This window comes from Pygocentrus nattereri, chromosome 2 (assembly GCF_015220715.1).
Source record: "Pygocentrus nattereri isolate fPygNat1 chromosome 2, fPygNat1.pri, whole genome shotgun sequence".
In the NCBI taxonomy this organism is placed as follows: domain Eukaryota; kingdom Metazoa; phylum Chordata; class Actinopteri; order Characiformes; family Serrasalmidae; genus Pygocentrus; species Pygocentrus nattereri.
Window position 1 is genome coordinate 53,585,724 of NC_051212.1, and position 17,956 is coordinate 53,603,679.

The following is a 17,956-nucleotide window of genomic DNA, read 5'->3' on the forward strand; positions in this document are numbered from 1 at the left end:
CTAACGTTATAAAACTTTCAATCTGGATCACATTCGTGTTTTTTAAGTACTTTAGGCTTACCTACAGTACGTGATGTACTCCAGGTATACTAACATTATACGTTCCAGATATACTATGTTATATATTCCAGCTTTATTAACACCATACACTCCAAATTTACTAATGTTGCATAGTCCATGTTTAGCGATGTTATAGACTCTATGTTTACTAACATTATATTCTTCTAGTATGGAATCACCACACACTCCAAGTACGATAACATTATATACTCCAGGTTTACTGATGTTATGCACCACTGGTTTACTAACACTGTATACCTCAGGTTTATTAACATTATATACTCCAGTTATACTAAGTTTATATATTCCGGGTTTACTAGCACTCTATAGTCCAGGTTTGCAAGCATTATATGCTCCAAGATTACTAATGCTATATACTTCATGTTTACTAACTTTATATAGTTCAGGCCTAATAACATATTATCATGTTATATTTATGTATGTTATATACTTGAGCTTATATATACATTGTTCAGGTACATGTTACATACTTTGGGTTCCCTAACACTGTTCACCAACGTTATATACACTAGGATTATTAACATTATATACTCCACGTTTACTGTTATTTTGTACCCCAGGTTTATTAACATTACTACCATTATATACTATGCATGCTATAAAATACTATGTACTACACTTGCCACATTTGCCGACCTTTTCCCTACATTTTCCTCTTTGTTTTAAACGTAAAAACAAACAGAGAAGTCAGAAGTGCAGGCTTGGACTGGTCAATACAGAAGGCACTTCAAAGGTAAATGTAAATCAGTATGTAACTAACTAATTACATTTAAATAGCATAAGACCACCACAGTAATGAGTCTAGACATCTAAGGGTTCATTAGAGAGAGGCGAGCGAGCGTGTGACGAGAGGCACGTTTGGCCATATGGTTTGTTATAGCGATTCAGAGTCGGCTATAAAAGTCACAATTACGTGGCTCGTTGGTCTGGTAAATAATCCCCTATGGAGCCGATAAGCCACCAAGTTATCGATAAGCCACCAAAACCCTGTGGATCTGCAGGAAACGCACCGCTTTCTTCGTCACAAACTGGTCGTCAACAGAGGTAAAAGGAGGAAAGACTGCTGAGGATGAGGCGACACGTTTACACACGCGCTCATCATTTACACCGAGGCTACACAGCTCATTAAAATGGAATCAAAAGTGACAACGGACGCCTCTAATCCTCCGATGAACGTCCCGCTGAGCAGAAAGAGCTCGATGGACTCGGTGTATAGATCACACTTAGCAGTCTGACTGCCTCGGTGACGAAAACGCCCTCAGAACAATGTCAGACTTACATCAACACCCCATTTCGTTTAGTCTTTGACTGAAACAAAGCCACTCAGCGTTACTGAAGTACACCTGTAACACCACCTCTACTCCTGGCAGACTAACGTTATATACTCTGAGTTTACTAACGTTATATACTCTGAGTTTACTTACGTTATATACTCTGAGTTTACTAACGTTATATACTGAGTTTATTAACGTTATATACTCTGAGTTTACTAACGTTATATACTCTGAGTTTACTTACGTTATATACTCTGAGTTTACTAACGTTATATACTCTGAGTTTACTAATGTTATATACTGAGTTTACTAACGTTATATACTCTGAGTTTACTAACGTTATATACTCTGAGTTTACTTACGTTATATACTCTGAGTTTACTAACATTATATACTCTGAGTTTACTAACGTTATATACTCTGAGATTAGTAATGTTATATACTCTGAGTTTACTAATGTTATATACTGAGTTTATTAACGTTATATATAATCAGAGTTTACTTACGTTATATACTCTGAGATTAGTAATGTTCTACACTCCAGGTTTACTAACACTATATGCACTATATAGTTCAGGTTTAATAACATCATATTCTTATGATGTTATATTTACGTATGTTATATACTGGAGCTTATATATACATTGATGTATGTTAAGTACTCAAGCTTTACTAGTATTATATACTCCAGGTTTACTAACGCTGTATACCTTACATTTATTAACATTATATACTCCAGCTATACTAACGTTATATACTCTGGGTTTACAAGCACTCTATAGACCAGGTTTGCAAGCAATATATACTCCAAGATTACTAATGTTATATACTTCATGTTTACTAACTTTACATAGTTCAGGCTTAATAACATCATATTATCATGTTATATTTATGTATGTTATATACTTGAGCTTATATATACAATGTTCAGGTACATATTACATACTTCGGGGTCCCTAACACTGTATACTCCACATTCACCAACAGTATATACACTAGGATTTTTAACATTATATACTCCCAGTTTACACACATTATGAACTCCAGGTTTACTAACAAGTCATACTGCAAGTTAACTTGTTATACTACAGCTTTACTCCTTGTTCGTAAAGTTATAAACTCCAGGTTCACTAATGTTACATACTCCAGGTTTCTTAACATTATATAACATGTTTGCTAATATTATATATTATATGCTTCAGGTTTACAAATGTTATACGCAAATGTTTTAAGTTTATAGCTTGTGTATCTAAACTTGAGTTAATAAAGAAAGCTGGTAACAACTGTCACAAAAACAAATTAGCCACAACAGCTTAGTTTATTCATGTTATACATTCCAGGTTTACTAACACTACATACTCCAAGTAAACTCATGATATACATTCCAGGTTTACAAATGCTATATACTCCAAGTTAACGCATGTTATACACTCAAAGTTTAGTAACAGTATTTACTTCAAGCTAACTCCTGTTATACACTCCAGGTTGACAAACGCTATGTACACCAAGTTAACTCATTATATACTCCAGGATTACAAATGCTATATACTCCAAGTTAACTTGTTATATACTCCAGGTTTACTAACACTATATACTCCAAGGTAACTCATGTTATACACTCCAGGTTGACAAACGCTATGTACACCAAGTTAACTCATTATATACTCCAGGATTACAAATGCTATATACTCCAAGTTAACTTGTTATACACTCCAGGTTTACTAACACTATATACTTCAAGTTAACTCATTATATACTCCAGGATTACAAATGCTATATACTCCAAGTTAACTCATTATATACTCCAGGATTACAAATGCTATATACACCAAGTTAACTCATTATATACTCCAGGATTACAAATGCTATATACTTCAAGTTAACTCATTATATACTCCAGGATTACAAATGCTATATACTCCAAGTTAACTCATGTTATACACTCCAGGATTACAAATGCTATATACTTCAAGTTAACTCATTATATACTCCAGGATTACAAATGCTATATACTCCAAGTTAACTTGTTATACACTCCAGGTTTACTAACACTATATACTTCAAGTTAACTCATTATATACTCCAGGATTACAAATGCTATATACTCCAAGTTAACTCATTATATACTCCAGGATTACAAATGCTATATACACCAAGTTAACTCATTATATACTCCAGGATTACAAATGCTATATACTTCAAGTTAACTCATTATATACTCCAGGATTACAAATGCTATATACTCCAAGTTAACTCATTATATACTCCAGGATTACAAATGCTATATACTTCAAGTTAACTCATTATATACTCCAGGATTACAAATGCTATATACACCAAGTTAACTCATTATATACTCCAGGATTACAAATGCTATATACTCCAAGTTAACTCATTATATACTCCAGGATTACAAATGCTATATACACCAAGTTAACTCATTATATACTCCAGGATTACAAATGCTATATACTCCAAGTTAACTTGTTATACACTCCAGGTTTACTAACACTATATACTTCAAGTTAACTCATTATATACTCCAGGATTACAAATGCTATATACTCCAAGTTAACTTGTTATACACTCCAGGTTTACTAACACTATATACTCCAAGTTAACTCATTATATACTCCAGGATTACAAATGCTATATACTCCAAGTTAACTTGTTATACACTCCAGGTTTACTAACACTATATACTCCAAGTTAACTCATTATATACTCCAGGATTACAAATGCTATATACTCCAAGTTAACTTGTTATACACTCCAGATTTACTAACACTATATATTCCAAGTTAACTCATTATATACTCCAGGATTACAAATGCTATATACTTCAAGTTAACTCATTATATACTCCAGGATTACAAATGCTATATACTCCAAGTTAACTCATTATACACTCCAGGATTACAAATGCTATATACTTCAAGTTAACTCATTATATACTCCAGGATTACAAATGCTATATACTCCAAGTTAACTCCTTATACACTCCAGGTTTACTAACACAACATACTCAAAGTTAACTCATGTTATACACTCCAGGTACACTCCTAATAGAAGGATTCTTAAATTAACATAACTATAACAATAACTAACAATAACTAAAAAAAAAACATTACTTTAAAAAGGTTCTTTTTCTGTTTTTACAAAACTGGTGGTTCCCTCAAAAGGTTCTTTAGGGAACCAACACTGGTTCAGTTATAGCATCACTCCAAAGAGCCACTTCTGGCCCCGTTATTTTTAAGACAGCATTGTGTGGGAGGCATTTATGTCTCATGTGCGTAGAGAATAAGAGTGAATGTACGCAGACACGCTCACATAATGCACAGAGAGCCTATGGAACTGAACAAGCAACCCGGTTTTCATCATTTGTCAAGCAGATTTCATCGCTTTAGCCGACAAGAGAAACAAACCAGAAACTGCATAATGCGTTCAAACATGCTAATTGAATCACACGTTTTTTCCTGGAGTGTGAGCTTCTCCCGTTTTGGCAAGCTAATTGAGCCTTAATTTCCTTTAATAGAAACACAGTTCATTTTCTCCTTTCCCCCGGCCCTCGCTTCGCAAGGATGGTTGTCATGGCAACTACAGCGCGGATGCCTTGTCTGTTTTTTGTTGTTTTTTTTTTTTTTTTAGGTGGCTTGGCTAACGGTGCTGCATGGAGCTCGTGAACAATCATTTCCACCTCTTCTCCTCTTCTGTTCTTTAGTTCTGGCACTCTCGTTTAACTCAGCCCGCACAAAGAAACGCTCTAATGGGAAGACTTCAAGAGTTCAGTGCTGCTGGTGGCAGAGCAACAGGAACACGGTGATGTTGGCAAAAGACAAAAATCCAGTCAGATCGCAGGAAAAAAGTTCTTAGTATCAGTTCAGCAACATCAAAAGAAATGGAAATGCTATCAGAAGGATGCACTCATGCTACAGCTGTTAATTAAAGTGCTATATATACTCAGGAATACACTCAAGAGCTCAGATCAAAGCCTGACGTACTACAGCTACAGCACTGTGCAAATGTCAGAGACCACCCTTCTTTCACGTTATTTCCAGCCAAAACAACCAAAACAACGTTTCCATATGACACTTCCATATCATAGTGTAGTGGTTAACACCTCTGCCTTCAACGCTGTAGACTGGGGTTCAATCCCCAACCAGGGCAGCACCCTACACTATACCAATAAGAGTCCTTGGGCAAGACTCCTAACACCACCTTGGCCTCCCTGTGTAAAATGATCAAAGTGTAAGTCGCTCTGGATAAGAGCGTCAGCCAAATGCCATAAATGTAACTCATGATTTCCAAAACTGGAGCTCAGGCACTGCTCAGGCACTGATCCCTTCCGATACCGATGCCTTATCCGTTAGTATCGGCCGATACTAAGTACCGATACCGATACTAATCTGTCCAACCACACTCCCCTATAATTTCAGATATTTATACAAATGTTTTTTGTAATATTTTATGTCGGTGAAATCTTCGTTAAATAAATAACACAAATGAAAGTGGTTCCCTGACTTCAGGTCTGTATCTAAACAAATTTCCAACATATTCCACTTACAGTCCATGTGCAGAAACTAAGCTGCAACACAGTCCAATGAAAAAGAAAGCACGTACGCACCGGCCTATTCAGTCCACAGCAGCTTAGCTCCACCCACACACAGCCAATCAGAACGGAATTCGTTTACATATCAGTCTTGCAGGCACGGTAAGAAAAACAGCCTGTTTATTATGGATCAAGTGAGGTTGGAAAGCGGTGAGTTTAAAATGAATCGGCTGTTTTTTGGAACATAAACCCTCACAAAGGTTCTAAGCAGGCCTGGAGGAGAATAATAGAGTGTAGGTTATTCGAGAGAACCCAAACAACAGGTGGCAAACACACAGACACAACGTTTCAGAGCCTCAGAGAAAAGTGTGAACAGCTCCAGTGCTGATCTCAGCACTACTGCAACGGACAGCTCCAGGAACAGCTACTGCTCAGAACCGTTACGGCCGCCTCTTAGCCAGCGGGAACCGCGGCCATCGAGGCCATAACAATACGTTAGCAGATGGTTCAAAAAAACCCTTTTATACCACTGAGAGTTGAGGAGACGTAGCTCCAGCTAGAAAGTGAAAACATCAAACTGTGAGGAGCTCTCGTTCAGCCTCGAGCTCCGGCTCCGGCTCCGGCTCCGCCGAACTTTTATAAAGTGCCGTCCTCCAGATTGTTGGAGCCTGCGGCTGAGGACTGAGATAAGCCTGAGAAGAAAAGACTTTTCATCTTCAGAAATGATTTCCCTGTTTCAGGCTGTTGTTTGTCATTGCCTTCATGGAAACAGCACGGCAAGGTCCAGCAAAGTTCACCGCGTGTTAGACCTTCTGACCTGATGGGCTCGAATCCAGAGATAAAAACACATTTCATACTTTTATCTGACCTTCATTATGTTTTTATTTATTAAAATCGATGATTGAACGTTTCATTAAACAAAACGACAGCACTGGAGCTCCACCACACGTTTCAGTGGTGACCGTTCTGAGCAGAACTCAGAAACGCAGCCAGTACCTGACCAGCAAACACAGCTTTGAACAGCGGTCACGCATAAAATCATCATATTTTTAATGAAAACACACTTTTTCGGAGGTGACAATTCTTAACGTTTCACGTTGATTTTCAGAATTCTACATTCACTCCATAACAATGGGATCTATCTGCTCACCATGTGGCCATGAGGGACAGGGATGCAGCCTTACTTCCTGCTTTAAAGGCCCCCAGACAACAACGCTCTGTGTTTTGGTAGTGACATGAAAAGGTGGGACGGCTTTTTTGAAGTGATTTTTTTGTTTAGCAACTAAACTCACGCATACACATCCGATCTAGGACCACATGTGAAAGTGACTCAGGTCGGATTTGAAAAGATCAGATTATTATTATTAGCCAATGTGAACATAACCAGCTCTGAACGCTTAGATGCTGTTTTCTTAATGCTAATGTGGTGGAATGGTCCATACAGCAGGACTGACCGGGCAGTGGACAGTAGGTTTTGAAACCTTAGCATGTTTATATGCTACATCAAAGAAAATTCAGCTTACAGTGACATGGGCCCTTTAAGGAAGGCCTCAGTGTTGGGTCAGTGTTGGGTCAGTGTTGGGTCAGTGTTGGGTCAGTGTGACCCGGGCTTTGCAGTTTCATTCTCACCTCTTTCCATTGCAGCACCTGCTCAACTCAACAGAGGCTAAACTACTTCATCGTAGCTGATTTACTGATTGGGTAAAGCAGACGCTTCACGGTTTGTGGACTAGAAAGAGGCGACTTCTCCAGCCTCTCTTTATCTTCATCCCTTAGAGCTGAATGGGTTGTTTTTGTTATTGTGAGACTATATATGAGACTTAAGACTATATATATATATATATATATATATATATAATAGACTGAATGTCTTTGCGCAGCAGTGGAGGAAACTGGAGAACCCGGAGGAAACCCACGCAGATACGAGGAGAACATGCAAACTCCACACAGAGAGGACCCTGGTCACCCAAACTCGAACTCAGGCCCTCCTTGCTACCCACCCACGCCACTGTGCTGCCCTATATATATATATATATATATGCCAAAAACTGAAAGAAATGACAAGAATGGAGATACAAGGTTTTGTTTTGACAGCAGCTACATGTGTATAGGCTGCTTAGTTTCCCTATAGGCTCTCAGAAATAAGTCTCTGGGGCAGGACTCCTCTTATCACTGGAGTGGTTCCCTCAGGGGTCCATCTCTGCACCTTCAGTCGGGGAACATAACTGAACCATAATCCACTGAGATGATGTGTTCTAAGCTGTACTGACTCCACACACCCCGCCTCGCCTCGCCTCGCCTCCAGCCTTTTACTCTACTGCTCTGTTTTAAAACATTCGGTTATGAAATTCAACATTTGGTTGTTTATCACCTGAGAACAACTTATTTAAGGTTCACAATCAGACCTTAAACCCTTGCTGTTCTTTTGAGGGAACATTTACAATGTTTGTACCTTGATGAACAAAAATGTTCCTGCATAGAACCTTTATTTCTTTTTTTTTGCTTTTTTTACCCGATTTTCTCCCCATTTTGGTCGTTTCCGAATGGAATTGGAACTGAAAATGCCTAGTACCTTTATTTCTAACAGTGTACAGATATATGTGGATTGGGGAGAATCGAAACTTTAATATGCTAAATAAAAGTCTTTCATTAAAATAAAGTCAAAGCAGAATTCAGTTTTCCACGTTACGCAAGGCCTCAGAGTTGGGTCAGTGTGACCTGGGCTTTGGGGCAGCCGCAGTTTCCTCTATCTGATTTCATTTCCAAACACCTGATTCCATTCCAGCACCTGCTCAACTCAATAGAGGCCAAACTACTTCATTCAGGGCCGTGATTGGGTAAATCAGGCGCTTCATTGGCAGACTAAAGCAGAAGATTGCCAGAGCAGACCTATTCCCTCTCCAACTATCCTTTCGCATCAGCACAGTGTTAATGGGGGTGTTTACCACTCAAACTCTATTAAACTATCAAAATGAAGAATCCCTGGAGGGGATGGGCCTGGAGAGTCAATAATGAGATTACTCATTAGACCTCTCTGACTCTACATGCAAACTGGGCGAGGGGGCCGCTGGTCCTCGCGGCAGCGTTGGGCCGGTGTGATTTAAAACACCATTATTCAGCCTGCTGGCTAAATGAATCCACAGGCAGGCAAGAATGGCTATTGATTGTGTGGTGACCAGAGTTTTTAATATCAGTGGCTGGGATGAAGAGATTTTAAGTGGCAGAGCGTCAGAGAAAGATGATCAAACAGAACCACAGACGATAAGGAAACGAGAGACAGGCAGTCTAGTTTACGTAATGGGCCATTATCTGGCCTTGCTCTGCTAACAGTGGTCTTCTTGTGGTCTACAGTTGACCACGGAGAGTAAGAGATGGTCAGAGTGCTTGCGTTTGTCTCACTGAACTGGGAGTAGTTGGTTTGTCGATGTCAGAGTGGGAAATATTTGTCAGACTCTGAGGAAACTCGATCATTAGGTCAGTCGGATTTGGACGTTACTGGACAAATGTGTGTCCAAAAACAGGCCGCAGGTTCACGTTCTTACTGCCTGCTTCCCACCGTGCAGTGCTTTAGTTCTGCTCCCTACTTTCATTACCGCGGCCTCCGTGGATATACATGCCGAGATGCCGCGGTGCCTGTTCTTCTCCATGTGAGGCGGTACGTCTGGGCGTCCACCATGTTGGAGAGGTCAAGATCCGCTTGTGAACCGATTCACTTGCATTGAGCGACGAAGAGTCTCAGGATGAAATCGGCCACAGCTTCCTTACTACTCAACCCATTTTCACCAAATTCGCTTTGTTATAATCCTCAGACTCAGATTAATCCAGGCATTCTTTAATAACCGATCGTGCTAATTAGCCGTCTGGACCAGAAGGAAAGTATTCAGAACATCAGCAAATCCATCAACGTGTGAATCACCTCTAATATTAATACACATAGAAATAAAACAAACCCCCCCCCAAAACACAGCAAGCAGGACGAAGCTAAAGTTACCTATTCGCCAGCGTCCTGTTCAAATTTTTCCATTCCACCTTAAATGGTGCAGCAGTGGCTTTCTGCCAGAAGCTGCACCATTTAAGGTGGAACGGGAAAATCTGAACAAGAATTAATAAGAACAATTAATAAGAAGCTGACTTCAGGTTTGTGTAAGAAGGCACCAATGATAGTCTATTATGAGGATCTACATGGATGAAGGAGTGGTACAACTTACCTACAAAGCAGTAACCATCATCTACATAAAGATCCTCTGGATAGACTGTTAAATGAAATCAGCTTAATATAAAACCAGAGGAAAAACAATCACATCAGCAGGTTCTCTGGGCCTCGCCAACCACACCGCCATATCTACAAATAGACATCACACAGACATGAGCCTGGATCTGATGCACATTAGAAGCGTTTGGTAACAGCAGTCGGCACCTGTAGCTCAGTACACAGGCTGATGGCCATTACGGAATATCCCCGAGCACGTCCAGCAGCAGGAGTTCAGGCTTTCTAACTTTAGAAATGGTCACTAACAAGGCGCTCTTACGACAGAACCAGGGAGGAACAAGTACAAGATGGCATTATAGTGTTTAACCCTTACAGGCAGGCAGTTTTACAGTGGTGCTATAAAATGTCATCAAATTTTCACACAAGTCCTAATAAGAAATGAAGAAAACCAAATTAAACAAAAGACAAAAAATTATTAGACTTGGTCGTTTACTTATTGAGAAAAATGACCCACTATTACATTCCTGTGTATGGGAAAAGTACGTGAATCTTTAGGATTAGCAGATCATTTGAAGGTGAAATTAGAGTCAGATGTTTTCAATCAATGGGATGACAATCAGGTGGATGAGACCAAAGTAGATGTTTTTGGTTTAAATAATAAGCGTCATGTTTGGAGAAAGGAAAACACTGCATTCCAGCATAAAAAACGCATTTCTGTGAAACATGGTGGTGGTAGTATCATGATTTGGGGCTGTTTTGCTGCATCTGGGCTGGGCGGCTTACCATCACTGATGGAACAACGAGCTCTGAATTAAACCAGAACGTTCTAAAGGAAAACGTCAGGACGTCTGTGATCCCCTTGTCACAGTTATTATCGCACCAGATGCTGAAAGCAAAGCTTCACATACTTTTGCCACTCACAGGTATTTAATATTGGATCATCTTCCTCAATACATAAACGACCAAGACTAAGGTTTTTGTGTCATTTGTTTAATTTGGTTCTCTTTATCTACTATTAGAACTTCTGTGAAAATCTGATGAAGTTTTAGGTCAAATTATTGAAGAAATATAGCAAATTCTGAAGGGTTCACAAACTTTCAAGCACGACTGTATATGTAACTTTATATGAATTATTTCTGGTATGAGTGGATCAGACTCGTACAGTGTTATTAAACACTGTGTCCACTCACTGTCCACTCTATTAGACACTCCTACCTTGTCGGTCCACCTTGTATATGTAAAGTCAGAGATGACAGCTCATCTGCTGCTGTACAGTTTGTGTTGGTCATCCTCTAGACCTTCATCAGTGGTCACAGGACGCTGCCCACAGGACGCTGCCCACAGGACGCTGCCCACAGGACGCTGCTGGCTGGATATTTTTGGTTGGTGGATGATTCTCAGTCCAGCAGCGACACTGAGGTGTTTAAAAACTCCAGCAGCCCTGCTGTGTCTGATCCACTCAGACCAGCGCAACAACACACCACCACCACATCAGTGTCACTGCAGTGCTGAGAATGACCCACCACCCAAACAGTACCTGCTCTGTGAGGGTCCATGGGGGTCCTGACCACTGAAGAACAGGGTAACAGAGTATCAGAGAAACAGATGGACTACAGTCTGTAACTGCAGAACAAGTGGAGCTGATAAAGTGGACAATGACCACAGAAACAAGGAGGTGGTCATCATGTCACGCCTGATGGGTGTATGTGTAATTAACTATGTAATTATTTACATTCTGTATCTTCAGCATTGAAAACTATTAAAAAATCAGGTTTGATAAAAAAGGAGCACGTGAATATTTCAGCGTATACATTCTCATGTACCGATGTTCTCATTGCAGGAGGCGTATAGGAACCCCTGGGACTCTCATTAGCTCGGTTCTTCTTCAGTGAGCTCTGGACAGCTGTCCTTTCGTCCAGAGCAGGGAGGGCTTCTGCATCCCCAGTGCCTCCGTCCTCTCTCCAGCTGGCTGGCACCATCCTCGACCTTCACAGCATTCCACGAAGAGGTCTAACGTGGAAGACCTTCAAAACGGTGGAACACCTGCTGTGCTAATTGACTTAGTATGAATTAGCTCATTATCAGGGTCCACTGCTCACACTGTAATCTAACAGACTCAGGCTTCGGCGGTGAAGGTTAACTGTGCTGGAGCAGAGCTCCTTACAGCAGTCAGGGATCAGCCGGGATCGGAATGGCCTAATATTCCATCTATTCCTATTCCTGGATAGTCCACACTGTGATCTTATGACATAAACAGTCAATTATTCATGACATAATTGAGTCCACAGAGTCTCGCTGGTGAGACACGTTTTTGATACAAAACAACGCCTGAATGACTTAATTATCTTGCGCCCATGCCTTACTAAGTAGTGCCCATGACTTAACTATAACAACTTCACCATCTCATTCCTATGCCTTAATGAATCATGACCACCGTTTAACTATTACAATCTTAACTATCTCACTCTCCCGATTAAGTCATGGGCACTGCTTTACTAACTTGTTCCCACGCTTTACTAAGTGGTGAACACAACTCAACTATAATAACATAACTATGTCGTTCCCATGCCTTAATAAGTTGTGGCCACCATTTAACTATAGCAATGCAACTATCTCGTTCTCCCAACTTACCAAGTCTTGGGCACTGCTTGACTAACTTGTTCCCAAGCCTTACTAAGTGGTGGATCTGATTTAACTATAACAACATAACTATGTTGTTCCCATGCCTTAATAAGTTTTGGGCACCATTTAACTATAACAGTGTAACTATCTCGTTCTCGTAACTTACTAAGTCATGGGCACTGCTTGAATAACTTCTTTCCATGCCTTCCTAAGTGGTGAACATGACTTAACTATAACAACATAACTATCTTATTCTCCAGACTTGTTAAGTTGTGGCCACCATTTTACTATAACAGTGTAACTATCTCGTTCACATGATTTGTAGTTGTGGCCACTACTTAACTAACTTGTTCCACACCTTGCTAAATCATGACCACTACCTTACTAACTTGTTCCCATGGCTTAGTAAGTGTTGGACACACCTTACCTACGTATTATTTTTTTTTCTCATGCCATACTAAGCGGTGGCCACAATTTAACTATAACAACTCTCTTTCTTTACTAAGCCATAGCCACCACTTAACTACAACAAGCTATCTTGTACCCTCATTTTAACATCATAGCCACCACTTAACTACAACTTAGATATCTTGTTCCCACATCTTAATAAATCATAGCCAGCACTTAACCATAACATAACTGTCTTGTTCCCATGTCTTAATAAGTCACAGCCACCACTTAACTATAACAACTTAACTACCTTGTTCCCACGTCTTAATAAGTCATATCCACCACTTAACTGCAACATCTTAACTATTTTGTTTCCATGCCTTAATAAATTATAGCCACCACTTAACCATAATATAACTGTCTTGTTCCCATGTCTTAATAAGTCATAGCCACCACTTAACTATAACAAGTTAACCATCTCGTTCCCACGTCTTAATACTTCATAGCCACCACTTAACTACAATTTAACAATATTGTTCCCATATCTTAATAAGTCATAGCCACCACTTAACTACAACAAGCTATCTTGTACCCTCATTTTAACATCATAGCCACCACTTAACTACAACTTAGATATCTTGTTCCCACATCTTAATAAATCATAGCCAGCACTTAACCATAACATAACTGTCTTGTTCCCATGTCTTAATACTTCATAGCCACCACTTAACTACAATTTAACAATATTGTTCCCATATCTTAATAAGTCACAGCCACCACTTAACTATAACAACTTAACTACCTTGTTCCCTCGTCTTAATAAGTCATATCCACCACTTAACTGCAACAACTTAACTATTTTGTTTCCATGCCTTAATAAATCATAGCCACCACTTAACCATAATATAACTGTCTTGTTCCCATGTCTTAATAAGTCATAGCCACCACTTAACTATAACAAGTTAACTATCTCATTCCCACGTCTTAATATGTCATAGCCACCACTTAACTACAATTTAATAATATTTTTCCCATATCTTAGTATGTCACAGCCACCACTTACTATAACAACTATCTTGTTCCCACGCCATCATAAGTCATATCCAGCACTTAACTACAACAACTTATCAGTGTTGTTTCCACATCTTAATAAGTCATAGCCACCACTTAACTACAACAAGCTAACTATCTTATACCCACGTCTTAATAAGTCATAGCCACCACTTAACTACAACAAGCTAACTATCTTATACCCACGTCTTAATAAGTCATAGCCACCACTTACTATAACAACTTAACTATCCTGTTCTCACACCTTAATAAGTCATAGCCACCACTTAACTACAAAAACTTAACTATTTTGTTCCCACATGTTACTAAGTTGTGGCCTCAATGTAAATAACTTCTTAGTCTTAGTCAGTTGTTGCTATGCATTAAGGGCATTGAGAAGTGATGTCACCAGTGAGGCTGCGTATGTACACATCAATCTGCTGTGGCCTCTTTGTGCTAAATCTCCCCAGAAAAGTGAGCTGGGAACGTTTTTAAGTGCTCTGGGGACGTCAAGACTGCAAGACTGCAAACTGTAGCGTCTGCAAAGAGGAGTTCAGAGGAGGAGCTGAGGATTTTTGGCGTTTCTTGCATGTTGCTCTCAACAGAAAAGCCTCAGCCAAGAAATGTGGCTATTCGTCTGTAAAGAAACTCTGGGATGGGCACGGTCAACCTGACGCATCCTAGATCGACATTACCCAGCCTCCGGCCTCAGAGGGAGTCTGAAAAGACAGAAGGCAATTCTCAATTCTGTGATACAGGAGCACTTTTCGTTACCAACCCTCAGTTGGGCTTATTCAATTGGCCAAAAGGAGCAGAAAATTAGCCGAGGAATTGGTGAAGGTAACCAGGACATTCGGTGCTGAAATTCCAGAGAAAACATGTCTGTGTTGTCCTTCAGGAGATAATCGAGTGCCTCAAACCCGGGAGAGTCTGGATCTACCACAGAGGAGCAGGCCTGTTCTTTATAACATCAAAACAGACTTCGAAATGCGACGCCTCTTCAAAACACAATGCGTCAGCAAAATATGAAACTTCTGAACAAAGCTTTAGTCCCTAAACCACTAACGCTGCACAGACTACTTTACTGAAGTAACTACACGCTGGTCATTTATTTCATCTCCAGGTCAATCAAGCTCCGCTGTTGCTTAACTCCCTGACCATGCTTTCCACTGTGAGAAGACCACTCAGCGCTGTGGGTCTGAAAGGAGGTGTAGCTGATCAAGAAGAACCTCACTGAGAAAAGGAGACGGACACATCAAACGAAGAAGCTGAACGATGGACTGACCACCCCAGAGTCCAGACCTCGACACCACTGAATGGGTTTGATTACTTCAGAAAATCATCAACCAGCTGCTCAGACTGAGCTTTGGAGGCGTGTCTGCAGGTTCTTTGAGGAGCTGAAAGTGAGTCTCCTTAAAAGAGCGGGACCTGCGCTAATAACGAAAGTTGGACACTCTACATACAGAAAATTTTGATTTTATATTTGGCATATAAAACTAGCAAGTTCTACTTCATAGACCTTCACATACAGAAGATATTCAGACTTATACAACAGTTAGTTCCGGCCACGCAAGCTGATTGGTTGAAAAGCGTTCTAACCATGCTGTATCACTCTGCTGAGATATCGTTGCTAAGCAACGGCTTTGACGGCTGTAGGAGACGCTCAAAGCACTGGAATGTTTTACTTCTTACTTTGTCACAAACAGAAAACACACTCTTAATATCACATTTGACCGACAGCCGATTTGCTCCGACTCTGAAGACGAGACGGCACTAAATTCCCAAACTTGGGAATTTAGTGTAAGGAGCTGGAGAACGAACTGCCGGCTGAGCAGCGAGTGGGCGGAGCTTGTTACTCTGACGAGCAGCTCGTTAAGGAGCTATAATTAGGAGGAAGGAGCTGAACATTAAAACATATTAAACGCCGCGTTCACGGCCAGTTTATTCATTTCTTACTGTATTTATTTACCTGCTGTATTAAAGCAGTAGAGCACTCGAGGAGGGAGTTATCACCAGTAACATCACGGCTGTGATGATCTACGGCCACCAGATCACAGCCGGGATAACACACTCCCTCTGTGTTCTTATTGTATTGCACTACTTTATGCTTGACTTTTATCTGCAAAAATAAAGAATAATAATTCTGAAGGAAGTGTATTAGTACTTGCATGAGTATTGGACACCCCACTTCCTTAATGAAAATATGCCCGGATTTTTACTTGATTTCTTTGTTTCCTTTGGTAACCTAAAGAAACCATGCATAGGAGGATGTGTAAGGGCCCTTCAACTTAGCCCTGAGGAACACCAACTATGAAAAAAGGTTTGTGTCCACTTCCATGAAAGCAGGAGCCGTTCCAGGCTCCTCAGCTGAGTGAACACAAAGCTCTGAGCCGTGAGGAGGAGAATTTTGAAACATCTGAAAAATTCACCCGCCGTCCTTTGGATGATTCAGCACTCATTAAAGGATCATTAGACCAAATGCTGTTAATGTGCAATTTCAACGATTTATGGCTCTCTGAACTGTATTCCTCCCAATCAATTTTCTCCTTGATGGCAATAAAACTGGCGGAAAAGGGCTTTGAAATAAAAGTTATTAATAATCCCTGCCGTAACCATGGTTATCTACCCCTGTGCATGGCCAAAAACAACAATAAAAAGGGGAGTTATCGAGAGCGGGGGCCCCCAACTGCACAGTCGATCTGCACAGGGAGTTAAAAATCCATTAATAAAACAGCAAATAAAAAAAATAAATAAAAAACAGACTCAATGAGGAGGAGATGAACTTTCATTGAGGCTTTAGAAAAAGAAGAGATACAATTAAAAGAGAATGCCAAGAAGAGCGTGAGAGGGAGATTGAAGAGGAAAACAGGACCTGCTTTTGTGGAAGAACAGATGGACGAATAGAAAGGTTTCAGTATCTCGTTAAGAACGAAGGGCTGTCCAACAGGAAAGTAACAGCTCTTCTTCTATTGTACGTAGCTGACCATTAAATTAAATGATCTGCTTAAGTGAGAAATCCAGCTGTCAGAAACCGATAAGGGTGCAGGATGGAAAACCCAACGTGTGGAGACAACGCTTCCCCATCTGCACGCTCAACGGGCTCTGTGCTGGGTGAAACCTTCAGACTGCCTTTTGCCTGAGTCTACATAGAACATAGAACCTTCTATCTATCTGTCTGTCTATCTATCTGTCTGTCTATCTATCTATCTATCTCTCTGTCTGTCTGTATATCTATCTATCTACCTGTCTATCTATCTATCTATCTATCTATCTATCTATCTATCTATCTATCTATCTATCTATCTATCTGTCTGTCTGTATATCTATCTATCTATCTATCTATCTATCTATCTATCTATCTATCTATCTCTCTCTCTCTCTCTGTCTGTCTGTCTGTCTATCTGTCTGTCTGTCTGTCTATATATCTATCTATCTATCAATCTATCTATCTATCTATCTTTCTGTCTATCTATCTATCTATCTATCTATCTATCTATATGTCTGTCTGTCTGTCTGTCTGTCTATATATCTATCTATCTATCTATCTATCTATCTATCTTTCTGTCTATCTATCTATCTATCTATCTATCTGTCTGTCTGTCTGTCTGTCTGTCTATATATCTATCTATCAATCTATCTATCTATCTTTCTGTCTATCTATCTATCTATCTATCTATCTATCTATCTGTCTGTCTGTCTGTATATCTATCTATCAATCTATCTATCTTTCTGTCTATCTATCTATCTATCTATCTATCTATCTATCTATCTATCTATCTA

The 17,956-nt window shown here is 39.9% G+C and overlaps 1 protein-coding gene across 2 annotated transcripts in view; it reads right to left on the reverse strand.

Moving 5' to 3' along the window:
• dpp6b (dipeptidyl-peptidase 6b) overlaps positions 1-17,956 on the reverse strand; it is a 226,856-nt gene that overhangs the window by 118,685 nt on the left and 90,215 nt on the right. The gene's annotated exons all lie outside the window — the stretch shown is intronic.